The sequence below is a fragment of the Elephas maximus genome, chromosome 7 (genome assembly GCF_024166365.1).
Source record: "Elephas maximus indicus isolate mEleMax1 chromosome 7, mEleMax1 primary haplotype, whole genome shotgun sequence".
Classification (NCBI taxonomy): Eukaryota; Metazoa; Chordata; class Mammalia; order Proboscidea; family Elephantidae; genus Elephas; species Elephas maximus.
The window spans coordinates 71,779,879-71,802,540 of NC_064825.1; the positions used below are offsets into that span (position 1 = coordinate 71,779,879).

A 22,662-nucleotide genomic window follows, 5' to 3' on the forward strand; every position below is an offset into this window, starting at 1 on the left:
TATCTTACAGCACAAAGCTCAAGTTCTAATATTAACTTCTACTAACTTTTCATCTCTTTAAAATCTCACCTTCTCTTCCTATCCCACAGACACATAGACACACAGGAGACACAATTTCAGACTTTTTAAAATAAACATTTAAACATAAAAATCACCTGAGAATAACATTTACTTATGAGCTATTTGAGAAAAAAAAAAAAAGGTAATGAAAGAAAGCCATTAGACATTCTAAGCAAAGTTTGGTAATTTTTTTCTCTAACATGTTATTTACCAAAATAATAAACCACTAATTCTCATACTTAATCATTAGGAAAGACAAGCGAACATCTTAAAACGCCAAAGTCTTTGCCTACCAAAGTATCTTACTTTTTACTTATTACAGGTTCTCTGGTTATCCCAAGGTTGCTTTTCTCCCAACCATCATCAAACCAAACCATCATCAAACCATCCACAAAACACCTTTGTCAAGCACACCATCACTCCAGCTCATAAATAACATTATCTGGCACTGGATGCACAAAGAATAGACTCAACTTTTAATCAAATACCTCAACTTCAGGAACTAGCTTCTTGCTTTTGTCCTTTGGTGGCCAGTACCTTCATTGGAAGGCTCTATTGCTCTCATTATTTCTAATTGAAATCATCCTCTACCTCCACACCCTTCCACGAAGGAAACATAGCTTTTATCTTTGTCTTGCACATGCACACCCCAGTGGAGGGGGCAAGAGTGAATTGCCATTTGCTTCTGTCAATAATAAAACAACAAATAAAAAAAGGAGTACTTGCTATTATGGGATGCCAATACACATTCTATACCCAAACCAGTTATTGAAAACAACTGCACTGTTACCTTATTTGCCTGAAGTAGTATCATATTTATAAAAGACAGACCAAAACTTCACAGCTTGGGGGAAAGCTATCTGAAGGTAAGAGATGCTATATTTGATACCTCACAAGAAGCTTGTATCCATTCTGAATAAAATACTACAACTTTGGATGCTCATGTGCTTATGTCCAAAAAATCAAAGTGAAGTTACAGAGTTCAATGTGAGATCACTGCCAACTTCTGGGTAGGTCTTTTCTTAAGGAAGGAGAGAAGGAATGAAGGAGATACTACTAGGTTATTTGTGAAGTAAAGAAAAAGATATTTTGATAGGCAAAGACTTCTGCTGCTTAAGATGGTTAGCAGTTTTTTTTAGAAACCTGACTTGAAAAATGGTTAAAAATTCAAAGTAAAATAACAATAACTAACACTTCCATGAAAACCCTGGTGGTGTAGTGGTTAAGAGCTATGGCTGCTAACCAAAAGGTCGGCAGTTCTACCCTGTCCTATATATAGGGCCGCTATGAGTCAGAATTGACCGGACAGCAATGGGTTTGGTTTGGTTTTTAACACTTACCTGCAATTTATTATGCAACAAACATTATTCTAATTGTTTTACATATATTAACTCATTTAGTCCTCAAAACAAACAGCTCACATAGAAGTAGATATTATTATGTAGGTACAACTACTATAAACAATGTTAATGGACTCATTAACAACCTGCAGTATGCAGATGATGCAACCTTGCTTGCTGAAAGTGAAGAGGACTTAAAGCACTTACTGATGAAGATCAAAGATTTCAGCCTTCAGTATGGATTACACCTCAACATAAAGAAAACAAAAATCCTCGCAACTGGACCAATAAGCAACATCATGATAAATGGAGAAAAGATTGAGGTTGCAAAGGATGTCATTTTACTTGAATCCACAATCAACGCTCATGGAAGCAGCAGGCAAGAAATCAAACAACGTACTGCATTGGGCAAATCTGTTGCAGAAGACCTCTTTAAAGTGTTAAGGAAGCAAAGATGTCTCTTTTAGGACTAAGGTGCACCTGATCCAAGCCATGGTGTTTTCGATTGCCTCGTATGCATGTGAAAGCTGGGCAATTAATAAGGAAGTCGGAGGAAGAATTAATGTCTTTGAATTATGGTGTTGGTGAAGAATATTGAATATACCACGGACTGCCAAAAGAACAAAGAAATCTGTCTTGGAAGAAATATACCCAGAATGCTCATCAGAAGCAAGGATGGTGAGGCTTCATCTCACATACTTTGGACATGTTATCAGAAGGGATTATTCCCTGGAGAAGGACATCATACTTGCTAAAGTAGAGGGTCAGTGAAAAAGAGGAAGACCCTCAATGAGATGGACTGACACAATGGCTGCAACAATGGGCTCAGGCATTAACAACAATCATGAGGATGACGCAGGACTGGTCAGTGTTTCGTTCTTTTGTACACAGGGTCGCTATGAGTCACAACCAACTCAACAACACCTAGCAACAACAACGTAACTACTATTCCCATTTTACATATGAGAAACTGGACACATAGAAATTAACTTGCCCAAACCTGTATCTGTTGCCATCAAGTCCATTCCGACTCGTATCTGTACTAGTAGTGGTACAGCCAGGGTTTGACATCACTACAATGATTTTTTGGCTAATTACTGTATTAACTTCTGTATTAGTTCATAAATCAGTACTCTTCTTACATAGGAAATCTAGCAAAGAGTGCACTCAATTCTCAAGTATGAATGATGACAACAAAGGCTTGTTTTCACAATAATAATTGCTGCTTCTTTGGTAGTTTTTTTTTTTAAGTTTATCACTACATTTCTCCACAGATCACTTATACAGCAATATCCCTCTAATAGAACAATAAGCAGAATTAGAAAGGAAGCAAAACCCAAAACACGTTTCAAGATAACACACTAAGCTTATTTACTTTTTCTAAAGGAGAATTCCTCAGGGCTTTGCTCACAATCTACTTGCTCTTTCTTTAAACATAATTTTAACGTTCTTAATTGTTTGAGGGATATGTCTGGGTTCAAATCCTGGTTCTACCATTTTTTAGCAGTATGATCCCGGAAGAAGACCGAAGAAGAATTGATGCCTTTGAAATATGATGTTGGTGAAGAATACCGAATATAACATGGACTGCCAGAAGAACAGACAAATTTGTCTTGGAAAAAGTACAGCCAGAATGTTCCTTAGAAGTAAGGATGGCAAGACTTCGTCTCATGTACTTTGGACATGTTGTCAGCAGCGATCAGTCCCTGGAGAAGGACATCATGCTCGGTAAAGTGTAGGGTCAGCAAAGAAGAGGAAGACCCTCAACAAGATGGATTGACACAGTGGCTGCAGCAATGGGCTCAAGCATAACAACAATTTTGAGAACGGCACAGGACCAGGCAGTGTTTCACTCTGTTGTACATAGGGTCATAATGAGTCAGAACCAGCTCAACGGCACCTAACAACAACATCATGATCTCAGACAAATTACTCAACCTCCCTAAGCATAGGTATTTTTATCTGTAAAATGATCCACCTCACTGGTGTGTTGCAGGATAAACCAAATTGATGTAATATATGTAAAGTTTGTATCACAATTCCTAGCATATAGTAAATGTTCAGTAAATGGTTCTTTGTTATCTAACAAAAATGAATAATACTTATTCAAGGAGTTATTGTGAGAATTAAAAAGCATAATTTATGTAAAAGCATGAAGCATGGTGCTGTACAACACTAAGGAGCTCTATAAAATGTTAGTTTTCCCTCTCTTCTTATCTAATTTAACAGCCCTAAGCAGAATAAAAGTAGCAGATTATAGGAGCATAGGAGGAGAGTAATACTACCAGAGGCAAACACACTTATTACAGAGAAATGACACCTTACACTCTGGAAATACAGATATTGACAGAAAACCCAGAATTCAGACACAAAAAGCACAACAGTTTGGTGACCATTCAATATAGAAGTAAACAGCCTCAACACACCTCAACTCAAGAAATGGTTCCGGAATCAGTTGTTCACAGTGAAAATTCTTGGCCTTCAAGACAAACTGTTAAGATGTTAAATTAAAAAATCAGAATACAAAACCATATATGGTATAACCTCAACTATGTATACACTGTACAAAAATATTATCAAGGGCTATCTCCAGTAATGGAATTATGGGTGATTTTAATTCTCTTCTTTGACTTTTCTTGTATTTTCCAAACAATGATATAATTAAATCGTAAAAATAATTTTGGTGCTTAAAGAGGCAGCCTTTAGAAATCTAAGAAATACACAAATGCACAATAGAAGGGTTAACTCATTCTGTATTAAGAGTTCCTGGCTCAAATATCCTACATTAACCCTAGAAGAATAAAAGTATTACAAAAACATAAGTGATGGGGGAAATTAACTCACTGCTGAGCAATAAATTTGCTTTAAAAAAAAAAAGCTAAAAGTGGTTTTAGAGATACTATTTAAAATAGCAGGCAATATCAACATAAAGCTTGTTACAGGAACCACATATGATCACCTCTATCTTTGCTTGCAACAATTCTGACACACCCTCATTTTAAGGGGGAATTTTTTTTTTTAATTCTAGGGAAAGAACAAAATAATCTGATAAAATGAACAAAATTCTAGAAGCATGGTCATAAGGGAGGAGCCCTGGTGGCCCAATGGTTAAGAGCTACAGCATGCTACGGCTGCTAACCAAAAAGGTCAGCAGTTCAAACCCACCAGCCGCTCCTTGGAAACCCAATGGGGCAGCTCTACTCTGTCCTATAGTCACTATGAGTCGGAAGTGACTCAACAGCAACGGTTTTGGTTTTTTGTTTGCTTTTGTTGTTTAGTCATAAGTGAAATGCACCTTTTATCTCCTAAAATTTTTTTTAAAAAAATGCTTTAGGCAAATTTAGCTACCAAACCAAACCTCTTGCTGTTGAATAGATTCTGACTCATAGTGACCCTATAGGACAGAGTGGAACTGCCCCATAGGGTCTCCAAGGAGCAGCTGATGGATAGCTACTACTACGTATTTAATCACTGACACTGCACAGTTGAGAAAATAAAATAAGTGCCAGCCAAAAAAAAGCAAATTAAAATATCAGAAATAAACCTATGGCAAAATGTTTTCTTTTTGATGTATAGTGTTATCTCTCTTGGTAATGTCCCACCGAATGTCATGTACAATTAGTAAAGAATATGCCGGGGAGCTACACAAAAGATCCTAGAGGACAGGAGGAAATCTCACTTATTTAGAAAAGTGCATCTTCCCAGAAATATAAATCATTTCTCCATTTCTTCATTAATCTGAGGTTCAAAGGAGAGAAAAGTAGAAGAATAAAAAAGGTACGAAGTACTGGGACATTGTAACTCTCAATTACTCTAAGTTATTGCTATTATCATCAGCAGTAGTGATAGTAGGATGCTAGTACAGAATTGAGACAGGCTAACCGAAACACAGTCACACAGATAATGTGCGGCAGCATCAGGACTAGAGTTTAGACTATGTGCTTTCCTGTTCCCAATTAATATTCAATTCACCCTTTCTATAGCTTCCCATAAAGCGTGACATCTCCTGATCTAATTGCCACTTAAGCTGACTCAGCTGTGACTATTTTACTTCTTTTCTTGGACTCTGATTGTCAATAGACTAAAGGCAATGGACAGCATTAATACCAAAGGTATCTACATTTTGTAGTAGAAAGGGTAAGTCTATATCATGCTTATAAATTGTTTTCTGGAGTGCACTTTATTCTTGGAAAACAAAAAAAAAATCCTGTTCAGGTATGCTTTACTCTCAATAGTGTCATTATTTTCAAGTCTTATTTCCATCACTCAGGAAAAAAAAAAAAACTTTTCAATAAACAAAAGGGAAAAGGGAAAATAAATTCAAACAAATATCTTTCCTTTATTTTTGTGTTTGGGAGCATATCTCACTCTGTTTCAAATTCAAACTCCTTATGAGCACAAGAGACACTGAGTTCTTCATGATGCTTAAAGGAAAACCAAAAAAACCAAACCAGGTGCCATCAAGTCGATTCCGACTCATTGCGACCATATAGGACAGAGTAGAACTGCCCCATAGAGTTTCCAAGGAGCACCTGGCAGATTCAAACTGGTGATCCTTTGGTTAGCAGCCATAGCAATTAACCACTATGCCACCAGGGTTTCCACTTAAAGGAAAGAAGGGCATAATAAATAAGATTACTAGTTCTGATTCAGTTTTTGTTCTTTTGGATTAGTTAATGCTGTAGAAACCCCAAAGCCCAGTGCCATCGAGTCGATTCCGACTCATAGCAACCCGGAGCGCCTGGCATACTCCAACTGCCGACCTTTTGGTTAGCAGCTGTAGCACTTAACCACTACGCCACCAGGGGTGGAAACCCCAAGCAACTGCTATATCATTTGTGACTGAATTGAGTCAAGAGGAGAAAAATACATAAAACATTATTTAATTAAAATTTTGCAATTTTTTTCCCCCATCACTTCCCCTCCTACTAGCTAACAGTCACTTCAAACTACCAGAAGAGTTTCATGTTTGTTGCTGTCAAATTGCTTGAAGCCACTTTAGTATGTTCAGAGATTTGTAGTATCTGGAACCACATTACTCTCTGGGGTCAACTGGAACCACATTACTCTCTGGGGTCAATCTCTTGAGTACGGCTCTCAAGCGCCTAGCCTTATTTCAAAGCTATCTTTAACATACTGTAAAACTCATAGGAAGATTCTGCTTGTATTGGTATGCAAAGGGCTCTTGAAGAATGCTAGCACGTGTGATTTTGTGTTTAGCCTGGGGAACGAAGTAATATGAGAATTAGAGGAGAAGCCAATTCCACTTTAAGAATTTTATTGCAATGCAGGAAACATGAAGCAAAGCAACGTCTACTTTTCTGGTTCTAAGTTGAGGATACCACACTGTAAAATTTTTTTTTTTTTTTTTTTTTTTGCCACTGGAGTTGTTGTTGCTGTTGCCAGGTACTATCGAGTCGGTTCCAACTCATAACGACCCTATGCACAACAGAATGAAACACTGCAGAACAGAACGAAACACTGCCCGGTCCTGAGCCATCCTTACAATCATTGTTATACCTGAGCTCGTTGTTGCAGCGACTGTGTCAATCCATCTTGTTGAGGGTCTTCCTCTTTTCCACTGACCTTGCACTTTACCAAGCACGATGTCCTTCTCCAGGGACTGTTCCTTTCTGACAACATGTCCAAAGTATGTAAGACGCAGTCTCGCCATCCTTGCTTCTAAGCAGCATTCTGGTTGTACTTCGTCCAACACAGATTTGTTCCTTCTTTTGGCAGTCCATGGTATATTCAATATTCTTCACCAATGCCACAATTCAAAGACATCAATTCTTCTTCCATCTCCCTTATTCATTGTGTAGCTTTCACAGGCATATGATGAGACTGAAAATACCATGGCTTGGATCAGGTGCACCTTAATCTTCAAGGTGACATCTTTGCTTTTCAACACTTTAAAGAAGTCCTTTGCAGCAGATTTGCCCAAGGCAACGTGTCATTTGCTTTCTTGACTGCTGCTTCCATGGCTGTTGACTGTGGATCCAAGTAAAATGAAATCCTTGACAACTTCAATCTTTTCTGTTTATCATGATGCGGCTTATTGGCCCAGTTGTGAGGATTTTTGTTTTCTTTATGTTGACGTGTAATTCATAGTGAAGGCTGTGGTCTTTGATGAAGAATCAGTCCTCTCCCCTTTAAGCAAGCAAGGTTGTGTCATCTGCATACCTCAGGTTGTTAATGAGTCTTCCTCCAATCCTGAATGTCCCATTCTTCTTCGTATAGTCCAGCTTCTGGGATTATTTGCTCAGCATACAGATTGATAGGTATGGTGAAAGGGTACAGCCCAGGCACAGACCTTTCCTGACTAAACCATTCAGTATCCCCTTGTTCTGGCCGAACAACTGCCTCTTGATCTATGTACAGGTTCCTCATAAGCACAATGAAGTGTTCAGGAATTCCCATTCTTCACAACATTATCCAAAATTTGTTAAGATCCAGGCAGTTGAATGCCTTTGCATAGTCAATAAAACATAGGTAAACATCCTTCTGGTATTCAGGGATCAACTGCAGATCAGACCATCAATTACGCACATGCAAGTTCAAGTTGAAACTAAAATTAGAACAAGTCCATGAGAGCCAAAGTATGACCTTGAGTATATCCCACCTAAATTTAGAGACCATCATCTCAAGAACAGATTTGATGTATTGAACACTGATGACCAAGACCTGACAAGTTGTGGAATGACATCAAGGACATCATACATGAAGAAACCAAGAGGTCATCAAAAAGACAGGAAAGAAAGAAAAGACCAAAATGGATGTCAGAAGAGACTCTGAAATTTGCTCTTGAACGTCAAGTAGCTAAGGCAAAAGGAAAAAATGATGAAGTAAAAATGCTGAACAGAAGATTTTAAAGGGTGTTTATGATGACATGTGCAAAGACCTGGAGAGAAAAACCCAAAAGGGACGAACACGCTCAGGCTTTCTCAAGCTGAAAGAACTGAAGAAAAAATTCAAGCCTTGAGTTGCAATACTGAAGGATTCTACAGGGAAAATACTAAATGACACAGAAAGTACCAAAGAAAATGGAAGGAATACACAGAGTCACTATAACAAAAAGAACTGGTGGATGTTCAACCATTTCAGTAGGTAACATACGATCAGGAACCAATGGTACTGAAGGAAGAAGTCCAAGCTGCACTGAAGGCATTGGCAAAAAACAAGGCTCCCAGAACTGATGGAACACCAATTGAGATGTTTCAACAAAGGTATGCAGTACTGGAAGCGCTCACTTGTCTATGCCAAGAAATTTGGAAGACAGCTACCTGATCAACCAACTGGAAGAGATCCATATTTATACCTATTCCCAAGAAAGGTGATCCAACCAAACACAGAAATTATCAAACAGTGTCATTAATATCCCATGCAAGCAAAATTTTGCTGAAGATCATTCAAAAGCAGCTGCAGCAGTATATCAACAGAGAACTGCCAGATATTCAAGCCAGATTTAGAAGAGGACGTGGAACCAGGTATATCATTGTAGATGTCAGGCGAATCCTGGCTGAAATCCCAGAATACCAGAAAGATGTTTACCTGTGTTTTATTGACCATGCAGAGGCATTCGACTGTGTGGATCATAACAAATTATGGATAACAATGCAGAGAATGGGATTCCAGAACACTTAATTGTGCTCATGAGGAATCTGTACATAGATCAAGAGGCAGTCATTCGAATGAACAAGGGAGATACTGCATGGTCTAAAGTCAGGAAAGATGTATGTCAGGGTTATATCCTTTCACCATACTTATTCAATCTGTATGCTGAGCAAATAATCTGAGAAGCTGGACTCTATGAAGAAGAACAGGGCATCAGGATTGGAGGAAGACTCATTAAGAGCCTGCATTATGCAAATGACACAACCTTGCTTGCTAAAAGTGAAAAGGACTTTGAACATCAAAGACCACAGCCTTCAGTATGGATCACACTTCAACATAAGGAAAACAAAAATCCTCACAACTGGGCCGATATGCAACATCACGATAAATGGAGAAAAGATTGAGGTTGTCAAAGATTTCATTTTACTTGGATTCACAATCAATACCCATGAAAGCTGCAGTGTCAAGAAATCAAAACACGCATTGCATTGGGCAAATCAGCAGCAAGAGCTCTCTATGAAGTGCTAAAAAGCAAAGATGTCATCTTGAGGACTAGGGTGCACCTGATCCAAGCCAAGGTATTTTCAATCACCTCATATGCATTGGAATGCTGGACAATGGATAAGGAAGACTGAAGAAAAACTGACGCCTTTGAATTGTGGCACTGGTGAAGAATATTGAATATACCATGGACTGCCAAAAGAAGGAACAAATCTGTCTTGGAAGAAGTACAATCAGAATGCTCCTTAGAAGCGAGGATGGTGAGATTATGTCTCACATACTTTGGACCTGTTATTAGGAGGGATCAGTCCCTGGAGAAGGACGTCATGCTTGGTAGAGTGTCAGCGAAAAAGAAGACGACCCTCAACGGGATGGACTGACACAGTGGCTACAAAAATGGGCTCAAGCATAGCAACAATTGCAAGGATGGTGGAGGACTGAGCAGCATTTCGTTCTGTCGTGCACAGGGTCATTATGAGTCGGAACCGACTCGACAGCACCTAACAACAACTGGAGTTGTGGTCCTAAAATATAAAATCTGATCACATCAACCTCTTGTTTAAAATCTTTGTTATTTTCCCATAACCTACAGGATAAACTCCTGTTCAGTAAGGGTGCAGGACCCATTGAAAATCTGATTCTAAACCAGCTTTCTAGCCTTATCTCCTGCCATCTACACATACTCAGCAACATAAGACTTAATCTTCTCTAACTATTCTCTGTTCATTATCTAGTCTCTAGTTATACTGGCCAGTCTTCTTCGCAATTTATGGCCTTCAAGAATGTTGTTCACTCTTATCTCTCCTCTTCACCAAACTATCTCCTACTCATCTCTTACGTCTCAGCTTTAATATTACTAAGGGGAGTCACCATCCTTGATCCCAAGGCCAGGTTAAGTCTCCCTTTTCCTTCATAGTATTTAGTATCATATAGTTAAATATTTAATTTGTTTCTCTTCTTTGGAAACTCCTGAAGAAACGGACAACGTACATTGTATTCCTGATCCCTACATACTTGGCACTCAATGGATACAGGAAATTCTCTCATTATTCACATACTCATTACATGAGTACCCAAATTTACATAGGGAGGGAAAGACATCAAAATATAAAAATATATACCTCACACCAAGCACAAAAACTAACTCCAAGTGGATCAAAGACCTAAACATAAAGACTAAAACGATAAAGATCATGGGAGAAAAAATAGGGACAACCTTAGGAGCCCTAATACAAGGCATAAACAGAATACAAAACATTACCAAAAATGACGAAGAGAAACCCGATAACTGGGAGCTCCTAAAAATCAAACACCTATGCTCATCTAAAGACTTCACCAAAAGAGTAAAAAGACCACCGACAGACTGGGAAAGAATTTTCAGCTATGACATCTCCGACCAGCACCTGATCTCTAAAATCTATATGATTCTGTCAAAACTCAACCACAAAAAGACAAACAACCCAATCAAGAAGTGGGCAAAGGACATGAACACACACTTCACTAAAGAAGATATTCAGGCAGTTAACAGATACATGAGAAAATGCTCTCGATCATTAGCCATTAGAGAAATGCAAATTAAAACCACGATGGGATTCCATCTCACTCCAGCAAGGCTGGCATTAATCCAAAAAACACAAAATAATAAATGTTGGAGAGGCTGCAGAGAGATTGGAACTCTTATACACTGCTGGTGGGAATGTAAAATGGTACAACCACTTTGGAAATCTATCTGGCATTATCTTAAACAGTTAGAAATAGAACTACCACACAACCCAGAAATCCCACTCCTCGGAATATACCCTAGAGAAACAAGGGCCTTCACACAAACAGCTATATGCACACCCATGTTTATTGCAGCTCTGTTTACAATAGCAAAAAGCTGAAAGCAACCAAGGTGTCCATCAACGGATGAATGGGTAAATAAATTGTGGTATATTCACACAATGGAATACTACGCATCGATAAAGAACAGTGACGAATCTGTGAAACATTTCATAACATGGAGAAACCTGGAAGGCATTATGCTGAGCGAAATTAGTCAGAGGCAAAAGGACAAATATTGTATAAGACCACTATTATAAGATCTTGAGAAATAGTATAAACTGAGAAGAACACATACCTTTGTGGTTACGAGGAGGGGAGGGAGGGAGGGAGGGAGAGTGTTTTTCACTGATTAATTAGTAGATAAGAATTGCTTTATGTGAAGGGAAGGACAACACTCAATACATGGAAGGTCAGCTCAATTGCACTGGACCAAAAGCAAAGAAGTTTCCGAGATAAAATGAATGCTTCAAAGGTCAGCAGAGCAAGGGCAGGGGTTTGGGGACCATGGTTTAAGGGGACTTCTAAGTCAATTGGCAAAATAATTCTATTATGAAAACATTCTGCATCCCACTTTGAAATGTGGCGTCTGGGGTCTTAAACGCTAACAAGCGGCCATCTAAGATGCATCAATTGGTCTCAACCCACCTGGAGCAAAGGAGAAGGAAGAACACCAAGGTCACACGATAACTAAGAGCCCAAGAGACAGAAAGGGCCACATGAACCAGAGACCTACATCATCCTGAGACCAGAAGAACTAGTTGGTGCCTGGCCACAATCGATGACTGCCCTGACAGGGAGCACAACAGAGAACCCCTGAGGGAGCAGGAGATCAGTGGGATGCAGACTCCGAATTCTCATAAAAAGACCATACTTAAGGGTCTGACTGAGACTAGAGGAATCCCGGCAGTCATGGTCCCCAAACCTTCTGTTGGCCCAGGACAGGAACCATCCCCGAAGACAACTCATCAGACATGAAAGGGACTGGACAGTGGGTAGGAGAGAGATGCTGATGAAGAGTGAGCTAATTATATCAGGTGGACACTTGAGATTGTGTTGGCATCTCCTGTCTGGAGGGGGGATGGGAGGATAGAGAGAGTTGGAAGCTGGCAAAATTGTCACGAAAGGAGAGACTGGAAGGGCTGACTCATTAGGGGGAGAGCAAGTGGGAGTATGGAGTAAGATGTATATAAACTTATATGTGACAGTCTGACTTGATTTGTAAACGTTCACTTGAAGCTCAATAAAAGTTAATGCAAAAATATATATATATAAATATTCATTAATTAATTTACCATTTATAAAATCAGTCTTCTTTAAAAAAATCTTCCTTGAATTAACCTTAAATATATCTCATCCATTGGGTCAACATCTTTGTAAGTTTGATAGTCACTGCACAGTGGTTTCAAACTTGGCTGCATGTTGGAGACAATGGAGAATTTTTTAGAAGATTGATTTAATTGGTTGGAGTGCAGTCTAAGCATAGAGACACTTTTAAAAATTGCCAGATAATGACTTTTTCAGTCGAGGTTGAGAAGCACAGCCTAGCTGATCACTAGATATTACATTGTTAAATATTGAAACCAATGTTCAAAATATAAATACAATATAAAGTGACTGCAAAGTGAAATTGCAAATCTTGCAGAAGTAGGACTTCATAAAGTGAAAAAACAGAATGCTGGAGAACAGTTGAAATCTTTGACAAAGCAAGATCTTGCAGAGTTAGGCTAGAAAAAAAATTGAAGAACCAAAAATTGTCAAGAATGATAGGAGATATGGTAAATCGTTCAAAAGAGAATCATTTGAATATACAAGAATTAACCTAGGTCCTTAGGAAACTTTCTTGGCAAAAATGACCCTTGTTATAATGGTACTACCATAGTCAAAAATGATTGTGCCATCATAACATTTGACCTGAAAAATTACTCCTAAAAAGCCTACAGGTAATTCATTCTTCTCATATTTAATTCATAGTTAGAATAACAAATTAGTTGCTGTTTATTGTTCTTAATTTTGGTCAAAACAAAATCACCTTTCCTTTGTTTACCATGAAATTTTGTTCTCCACCCATTTAGTATATTAAAATACAAGATTTTTATATATCAACCTTGTGTGACTTTGCTAAAAATAGTTACTTTTACTTTTTTTCCTTTGTATCTTTATACTATTTATTTCCTTTCCTTGTCTAATTGCAAAGCCTCCAATACAACATTAAACAGAATGAGTGAGTGTGGACATTCATTATCTTGTTCTCTATCACAAAGAAAAAGCATTCAATATTTCACCATTAATATGATGTTTATTGTAGGTTTTTCCTAGATGCCCTTTTCATATTAAGCAAGTTATTTTATATTACTAGTTTGCTGAGAGCTTTTAATCATGAATAGGTGTTGTCAAATAGTTTCTCTGCATCTACTGAAATGATCATATGATATTTCTCATTTACTCTGTTTAAGTTTTGGTCCAAATGAAGCATAAACAATATTTGGCTTTTACTTTAACGCAGCAAACCGCTTTCTTAGCTAATCGTTACAAATACCTCCTGGCATTTGTTTTCAAAGAAATATACCTACACCTGCCTGCACATGTGTACCCATACAACATACCCATTGTCTTCCACTTTTTCTTTTCTTTTAAAAAATCTTTTTCATGGGCAACACGAGGTATCCATCCTCAGTTCACATGACTTGGGTTGCCACCCAAAAGGCTTGTACCCTCTGCTTTATCACATGGTTTTATTTGAGCTACAGTTCAGTTGCTCCAAATTATGGTATTTCATTCTTTTTAAGCTCACACCTGTTTCTCCTTATTTTTGGACCCTTAAGATTCAGGCAAGGACTTGGTCCATTAAACTTTATCCAATAAGCTTTAACTTGTACGAGGCTGAGCAGTGTATGTCTATTAATTATATGCATTTAACTATCGCAGTTCCCGTTGTAGGAAATTGTTGACTACTTTGTATCTTTAGGAATATGAGAAAAAATAAAACTTTTAAGTCTAGAAAACACAGAGGACATTCACCTAACTCATTCTGGTCCTTAGAAGAATCTAATTATATCCTCCAATCTAAACCTTTTTAGGGGGACGAGTGGGATAAATATTAATTAATCGTGCCTAGAAAGCTACTGCTAGGAATTAAAAAGAAAAAGTTTTAGTCCAAGCTTCTATCAAATTCCTGTCCCAGTTTTCCTAGTGGTGAAATAAATGTAATAAGAGTCCTGTTTTAACTACCTTGCAGAGTTACTGTGAGAACTGCATAATACTTGAAAATGTTCATTAAAAAGTAAAAAAAAAAAAAATTATGAAAAATAAGATATAATTATTATAAATAATAATGGCACCTTGTTCGACCCCAAATGAGGCACTGCAAATTTGCAGCTTTTTAAAAAAAATTTTATTGTGCTTTAAGTGAAAGTTAATTACAAATTAAGTCAGTCTCTCGTTTTTTTTATATATCTTATTGTGCTTTAAGTAAAAGTTTACAAATCAAGTCAGTAAATTTCCACCTTTTAATACCAATACATTTTAGTTAAATTCTCTTTTTTTTATTTTCTTTTTTTCTTATTTTCCCAACCATCAATTAAAAAAAAAAATTTTTTTTTTTTTAGAATAATCTTTCAGCACTGAACTTTAATTAAAAGTGCCAGTAAAGATTTACATAGAGTCCAAGGTAAGTATATTGTGACATTTTGAAACTCCAGCTCTCCTCTCAGGCTGACTTCATTTTCTTTTTCCTTTTTTATAACCTTTTCTATATTATTCTCAAAAAAAAGAAAAAGAAATCAAACTGTCTACCACTATACAGTAACTGTCACCACTATGGATGTTTCAGTTTTCCACCTTAAAACTCTTACACATGACCTCATAGCTCTCCTCTGCAAAAGTACCAGGGATATTTCCTCAATTGTGTATTCTAAAGTTTTCCAAATTTTTAGAGCCCATCACAGTGTCTCCATATTAGGGCTACAGACACCAAGGTTACTCTTTACTTGCATAATTTGGAAGCTCAGTTTCTACATCCAAGAATGCAGATTCTTCAAAATGACACAAAAGTGAAAGATTACACTCAAAACCAAGAACAATGAAGAAAAGCTGTCAAATGTTCTATAGCTAGATGGCAAGAAACATAAAGGTTCCTAACTAATTTTCTCATCCCCAATCTTTGTTAATATCAAGTTGTACAATCTTTTCATCTTAACCCCAAAACTCCGTACTTATGTACTTTTCTTGCTTTCTCTCAAGCCCCCATTTTCCTCTTTCTCATTCACTACTTTCCTCTTCCTGATAACAACAATATTTATTGAAGGTCTATAATGTGCAAAACCATGTGCTAAATGCTAGAAAAAACATCAGAGAACAAAATAGGCTGGCCCAGGAGAGACAACCATTAAACAAATAATTAAATAAACAGATACATAATTTCAAATGTCAATAATTGCTATGAGATATATAAGAAGGTGCAAAGCAAAATCGTTGCAGGCAGACAAGATCTGAATTGGAAAGGCCATGGAAGGCATCTCTGAAGAAATGACATTTAAACTGGGACCTGAAGGATGAGTAGGAATCAATCTGATGAAGAATGGGGAGAAGGTCATGCCAGCTGAGAAAACAGCATTATGTGAAAACCTTGGAGCAGGAAAAACCTTGGAGGATCCAAGAAACCAAAACTAGAACAGTACAGTAGCTGGATCAGAAAGACTTACGGGAAGAAAGGCAAGACTTGAGGCTGTCAAAGCAGGGTTCAGATTATGCAGGGTCAGGGCTTTGCAGATTATGTTAAGGAATTTTTGTTTTAATTAAAGCATCAGAGGAAGCTGAGAAAGGGTTCTTCTTGAATCTCAAAGAATAGCCAGAGGGATTTTCTTATCCTACACTGAATAAGGAATCTAAGTATAAATATAAAGAAAAGCATAGGAATAATAAACACCAAATTTAAGGGAGTGGTTCAAGATGGGGGGGATATAAAGTCAGCAAAGCACTCAAGGGGGTTTTCAACCATACTGGTAATGTTTTATTTCTTAGAAATAAATATGTACTTCTTATGATATTCTTTAAGCATACATAAATACGACTGAAATTTTCAAAATAAATTTATTTTAAAGATTAATGAATGCTAAGAATTTACTGGTTCATCTCCTTACCCTCTTATTTCCCAGGGTCATATGAAATCATCTCAATTTTGAGAAAGATAAGCACACAGAATTTAGGGATACTCCATCTTATATACTTGGTTTCCTGGGCCTTTATCTTCTAAACTTTTAGCCTCAGATGTTAGGAGCTTTTTAATTAGCGTATCTTTTGTTTTAGCATACACTATAATCCTCATAGCTTTCCAACAACCACAGAGTTAATATGAGGATTAAACGAGATAAAGCACTTAACAACATTGAGCACACAAAGAGTGCAATGAATATTAACTATTATTTTTTATTATTTCACATACTACAGTTTGCTATTCCCAACCCTGAATGTGTTCCATAATATTAGAACTAAAAAAACTCAGTTTATAGGGTCAAATGATACTCTGATATTTTCAATGCATATACACTATACACATTCACAATTACACATATGCAAATATATACACAGAAGACATACATGTCTACATTTAATGTATAGCTTTTGAAAAACAAATCTTTCTGTGCTCATTTAAACATTAAATAACAAAATGTTAATTCAAGGTCTTTTTATGGCTGCTGTAAAAATCTTTTTTTAAAAAAAAATGTAAAAATCTTATATTTGATGGTGGGCAAGAGCTATTTGAGGTGAGTTTAGTAGGTTCACTAACTTCTCCTAAGTACAACAATGCTAGATTAAAATTATTTAGGATTACATAAAGCTGCAATAATACTCAGTTTGGCTCACACTATGTTTAAAGGCTCATTTTTGTAACAGCAAGAAACTCATGCAAAACTTTAATCTTATAGAACTGAATATTGACGTCAAAATTTTTTCTACAACAGGAATAGCAGTCATTCATGGCAGAACATTATTAAAATCATATCTTTTCACTTAATTTTCTTTGAACAAATACCACAGATCCTCTCATTTCTTCTTCCTTCCAATCCACAAATACAATAAAAGCTGTCTTTAGAAAGGTCCTTAAATTAAACATCATGATGAAATTAGTCCTGGGATCCTGAAAATATCTGAACCTACGGCAGTTTTTGTTACATAGAAGCCTAAAAATTATCTCACTGAATCCTTACATGAATATTATACTTTAAATTACATTTCAATACCTAAGAACCCAGAACTTGCTTTTGTGAAAAAAACAACAATTTGTCACTCGTGATTCTTCAGTTTATATTACTTGAGGTTTGGACTTAGGTTGTTTTAGTAAACATTTCGCCATGCCTACTTCCTTGTTCCTCATCACAAATCTAATCATGCATTTTTATAAATATTCAAAATTAAATAGATTTATCTACTTATGTAAATACTTTTCAGTTAACTTCTACCGATAGCCTGTGTAGGGATCTCATTAACAAATACACTGGAACTTTTTAGATTGTTCCAGCAGCTTGTAAATAAATATTAGAGTTAATTTTTTAAATACATAAACATTCTACTCCTTCTAAAAGGTGGATATAAATTATTAATTCCAAGTTTTGTTTTACTTACCAAGCTCTGCCATTCCACCCCACTGCCTGAACAATATTATCAGCTCTTCGGATACTCATTCTTGCTAAGTAAAAGGATATTTCTTCTCCAGCTGGATTAATAATCAACTTTCTAGATAGTTCATTTGTAATTCTCTTCTGGTTAACCCTTAGCATTACAGCAGTCTTCCTAACTCACACTAATCAATTTGAAGAGGGAAGGAAAAGAGGAAATTCAATCATGCAGATAACAAGTGAAAAGTAAAAATGAGGGACAGTTTCTATCAAGCAAAAACGGACGATCAGCCTTAAATTTACCACTAAAAGGTAGAGATCTTTAAGTTAGATATCACTAAAGTACTCAGGTCATAAATAGAAGCTAAAGAAACAAAACACATGAAAAGGAAAACATAATAGGCTTACACTACACCAGCCCAGTACATGCTAGCCCATGTTTCTCACTTTCTTACACGTGGATAAATACAACTCAGGATAGGCTATAAGGTCACTATGAATCGGAATTGACTCAACAGCAATGGGTTTGGTAAGGACTGGTACTGGCATAGAGATAAATGTTTTAGTGGAAAGTTCTGACTTTCAACCTCTAAATGTCTCCTCTCTCAACAGTTGTAGTCAATTTGTCCTTTGTCCTACAATAAGTACCATCCCAGGCTTTATGGTAGTTTTCTCCAAACATGATCTGTAAATACTTGCATCCAAATAATCTGGGTGCCTGTTAACAATATAGACACCTGGGCCCCACTTTAGACATTCCAAGCACCCCAGGTAATTCTTATGCACACAAAAAGTTTCAGAGCTCGAGGACCATTTCTCACCTCATGTAAGACAGACTCGAGCACAACCTCTTGGGACTCAGGATGAAATTAATTACTCCTGCTGTTGATTTGAACCTTGAACTTTTACCTTAATTCTACCTTGTTTTCCTATACCTGAGTGCACTATTTCATCTACGGCCATGACCCTTCCATGCCCTTGGTAATCTTTCACATGCAGACTACTATTTGCCCCAGATTTTTCTTACTTTGTCTGCTTTATGAAACACTTTAATCTCCCGTTTTATGCCTCTTTCTATGATGGATTACACATGTCCGCTATATTAACTTTCTCCCAAGGCTGTTCCCATCACAGTGGGCCCTTACCAATCAGCTCTCTACCTGCTATAGTTAACAGTACTTGCTTAGTCATGTCCAGAGGTCTGAAATGGACAACTCGCTAAAATGTCAAAAGACAGATGTGGCATCCAGTGGTGTACACCATCCAAAAGCCCATACCCAAAATGAAGGAAAAGATAATGACTATGAAAAAGAACCATGGACAGCTAAAGAAAAGTCCTTGAAAGTGGAATAGCAGACTAGGTAATATAAAATTAAAACCTTTAAAATTCTAACTATTTGTTTTTATTTTTATAGAATCTATTAAGATGGGTCAACAAAATGGTGATTATTTAACTTGGAGAGAAGGTAAAGAGACAAAAAGGATACAGAAAAGACAGCACTGGACTAGTAGAACTCAGAAGACCTGGATTTCTCATAGTTTCTCTTTAATTTTCTAGACTTATGTTCTAGGTTAACTCTCTTAACTTGTCGGTGCCTCAGTCCCTTGTCTTTAAAATGAATGTAATAAACTATAGGGTTATTTTGGTAATTAATCAAGATCATATATACTAAAGAGCTTTGAAATTATGAATACCACACAAATATAAGGGATTATAACTATATAAATTTCTATTATATAAAAGGTTATAATTAACACTTATCCATAAAAGACATAAATTACTGATTATATTTGTTTGACATTTTTAAAGGAAAGTGATTAAGATACTGAAAGAAGTAAGCAGGAGTTTGTGAAACATCTTTCCTCAGAAAATTTCAAGAATAGCACCAACATCAGTTAGGGACAGAATAAGATAAAATCATCCTAAAATATACATAAATGATCACGTGAACCTGAGTTTGCCTAGGTTAGAATCAAACCTTAAGGGTCTTACCAGAGGGAATTCCAGATGAGGAAAAGGGTCATTTTGAGTGACACTGTTGATATTTCTCATCTAGAACCATCTCCCTAGAGTTCAGGCTGACTTCAAGTTGCAAAGGCTTGGGGCATTTGTTGCAAAACATTCATTCACACTTTATCCAACATTAGCCTAAGAATTAGATAAGTTACTATGATTTTACGTGTCTGAATAATGCAAAAAAAAAAAATGCATACATATTAAAATTGAGAAAATGGAAAGTCCTTAGCCAGTGCACAAATTGGTTGATGAGAGTTGCCTATGTGAAGAAAAAAAGATTGAGTCTTGAATTTAAAAATATGCACTTTCAGTTTTTTAAGTTTCAATAATTCAACAAATACTTTTTGAGGGCTTACTATGTTCTAGGCATTGTTCAAGACATTGAGGAATATTAGTGAACGAAAACAGTCAAAAATTCCCTGCCATTATACAGCTTACATTCTAGAGGGAGAGACAGTAACATAATAGATAAGCAAACTATACATTATGTTAAAAGTTGATAAAAGCTATGGAAACAAATAGAACAACATAAGGAAGATAGAGAATGTTTGAAGGGTTGCATTTTTAAATAGGATGGTCAAAACAAACTTGGCTGAGAAAATCACCGTTAAGAAAAGACTTCAGAAGAGGTGATGGAGTTTAATGGGGCTATACAGTCAAAGAGATTACCATTCTTTTAAAATTGTACTACTTTGACAGTAAGTATAGGCATCCCTATAAATTAACATTGGTATTATAATAGTGTAATGATGGAAATCAGTAATTTAATGATGAATAAATTGTGGTATATCCATATACAGTATATGATTCAGTGATCTGAAATCATGTTTTCAAGACTATTAACATAGAAAAGTCCAATATAATGATTTTTCAAGCACAAAAGTGTATCTACAGTATGATCTCAAATTTGCAATATATTTTTTCTTTCATACTAAACAACTATTTTTTGTGTCAGACACTGTTCTGGGCACTGGAGAGAGAGCAGTAAACAACCCCGACATGTTCCTTCTTCTTATATACACATAGATAAAGACTGAAATGAAATATACCAAAATGTTAATAGGGATAAACTTGCTCATTATGAAATAAGGTAAAATTATGAATTATTTTATTTTCTCTTCTGTGTTTAAATATACTCCAAAATTTATAAAATTTCTGAATGATTCAAAAAACAAACCATGGTATTTACATTGATCCAAATAATATGATTCATATTTGCCTTGAGAGTCAGAATTGACTTGATGGCAACTAACAACCAACAAGTATATCGTATTTTTTAATCATATACCAATTCTTATGTCTCACAACATCTAATAAAGTTGATTTTTTGTTTTTTATATTTAAACAGTATAGCAAATGGCATCCAGAAGATTTGTCTACCTCTAACTAGCTGAGTTACCTTGGGCAAGTCAGTTCAACTTTCCAGTCTCACTTTACTTACCTTTTAAAATAAAAGAATTGGACTAGATGATCTCAAATGTTTTTAAGCTCTAATATTTCATGATATTATTATTTCAAGTCCACTAAGTATCTTCAAGAAATTAAAGAAACACAGCTTCTCAGAACAAGAAAGTCTAAAACAATAAGGGAAGTTGGCTAGAAAAAAGAAAAAAAGAAGACCCAGGATTAAGGGAATTTGAAAATCTCCCCAAACCCCTGGACCAAGCCCATCTTCAATCACACAAGGGTTGCTTTGGAACAATATAGAAGAAAAAATATGAAAGTTGCTTAGATCATCAAATAAAACATGTTTCTAGGCTTACAAAAGAGGAAAATGTTCCTACACTCCCTCTGGTTCTTAAAACATACAACCACCACTACCAAGTGATTTAATATTGATATGGAAGGAAAATAGAAGTCACTCATTTTGCTGAAATAAAAAATATTTCAAACCCAGAGAGGGTGATTTGATTTTGAGAGTTTTTAAGAAATAGCACTGTATTCAATCCTCTTCTAGCACCTCCTTTGTAATACAAAAACCCCAATAACTCTCAAAATTGTGGCATTTTTTTATGTACAGAGAGAAAAATTCTTGTTGCTATTGCAGCAACATCTAAACAGTTTCCTGTAAACTTTCTATGATAGAAGTCATAGAATTTATGATAAAACCCTGTAGAGTGGTGAAACAAATTTCTTTCATATTTATCATTTATTTTATTCAGTGTGCATTTGAAGGAAAACCTTTTAAGAACACCAATAATGTGAGAAAGCTACAACAACTAAATTTATTGTTAAGTGTCACATCACTGGTCCTCCTGGGAGTTCAGAAAGAAAGCTTAAATCACATTTCCTAACACATTGGAGAGCTTCCCAGAGATGCGATGGCCCACAGAGGCAAACCATCCAAAGCACACTGGAATCTCAGAGACTGTGACAAAGAAATATTGCTTTGTTTAACAAAAGCAAATTGGACTTACCCTTTTTTTAAAAAAAAAAAAAAAAAACAAAGTACAAACTCTGTCCTACATTTTTTCTCCTTTCCTTACCCCTCCCCCTCCTGTTTCACCTGACTAAACTGTAGGTATTTTTTCCATCACCTGACTTAGGGACTGGCTAGAAATATTAGGAAAAAAACAATCTACCATTGTTACATGAGACAACAACCTTTCATGTCCTTGAAGCTCACCATGACCTTTCATCTTTCCTATCCCCAATGGTCTCTCCTAACAACTAAAACTACACTCAGTTGGGC

The 22,662-nt window shown here is 36.3% G+C and overlaps 1 protein-coding gene across 25 annotated transcripts in view; it reads right to left on the bottom strand.

Moving 5' to 3' along the window:
• Nucleotides 1–22,662, bottom strand: part of SOX6 (SRY-box transcription factor 6) — a 657,692-nt gene that overhangs the window by 409,517 nt on the left and 225,513 nt on the right. For 2 of the 25 annotated variants that reach the window (XM_049890543.1, XM_049890538.1), the window contains exon 1: nt 549–914. The exons of the other annotated variants lie outside the window; for them this stretch is intronic. The gene's annotated coding sequence lies outside the window, so the exon portion shown is untranslated. Of the gene's footprint in view, nt 1–548; nt 915–22,662 lie in introns of those variants that run through there. 25 annotated transcript variants of the gene reach the window in all.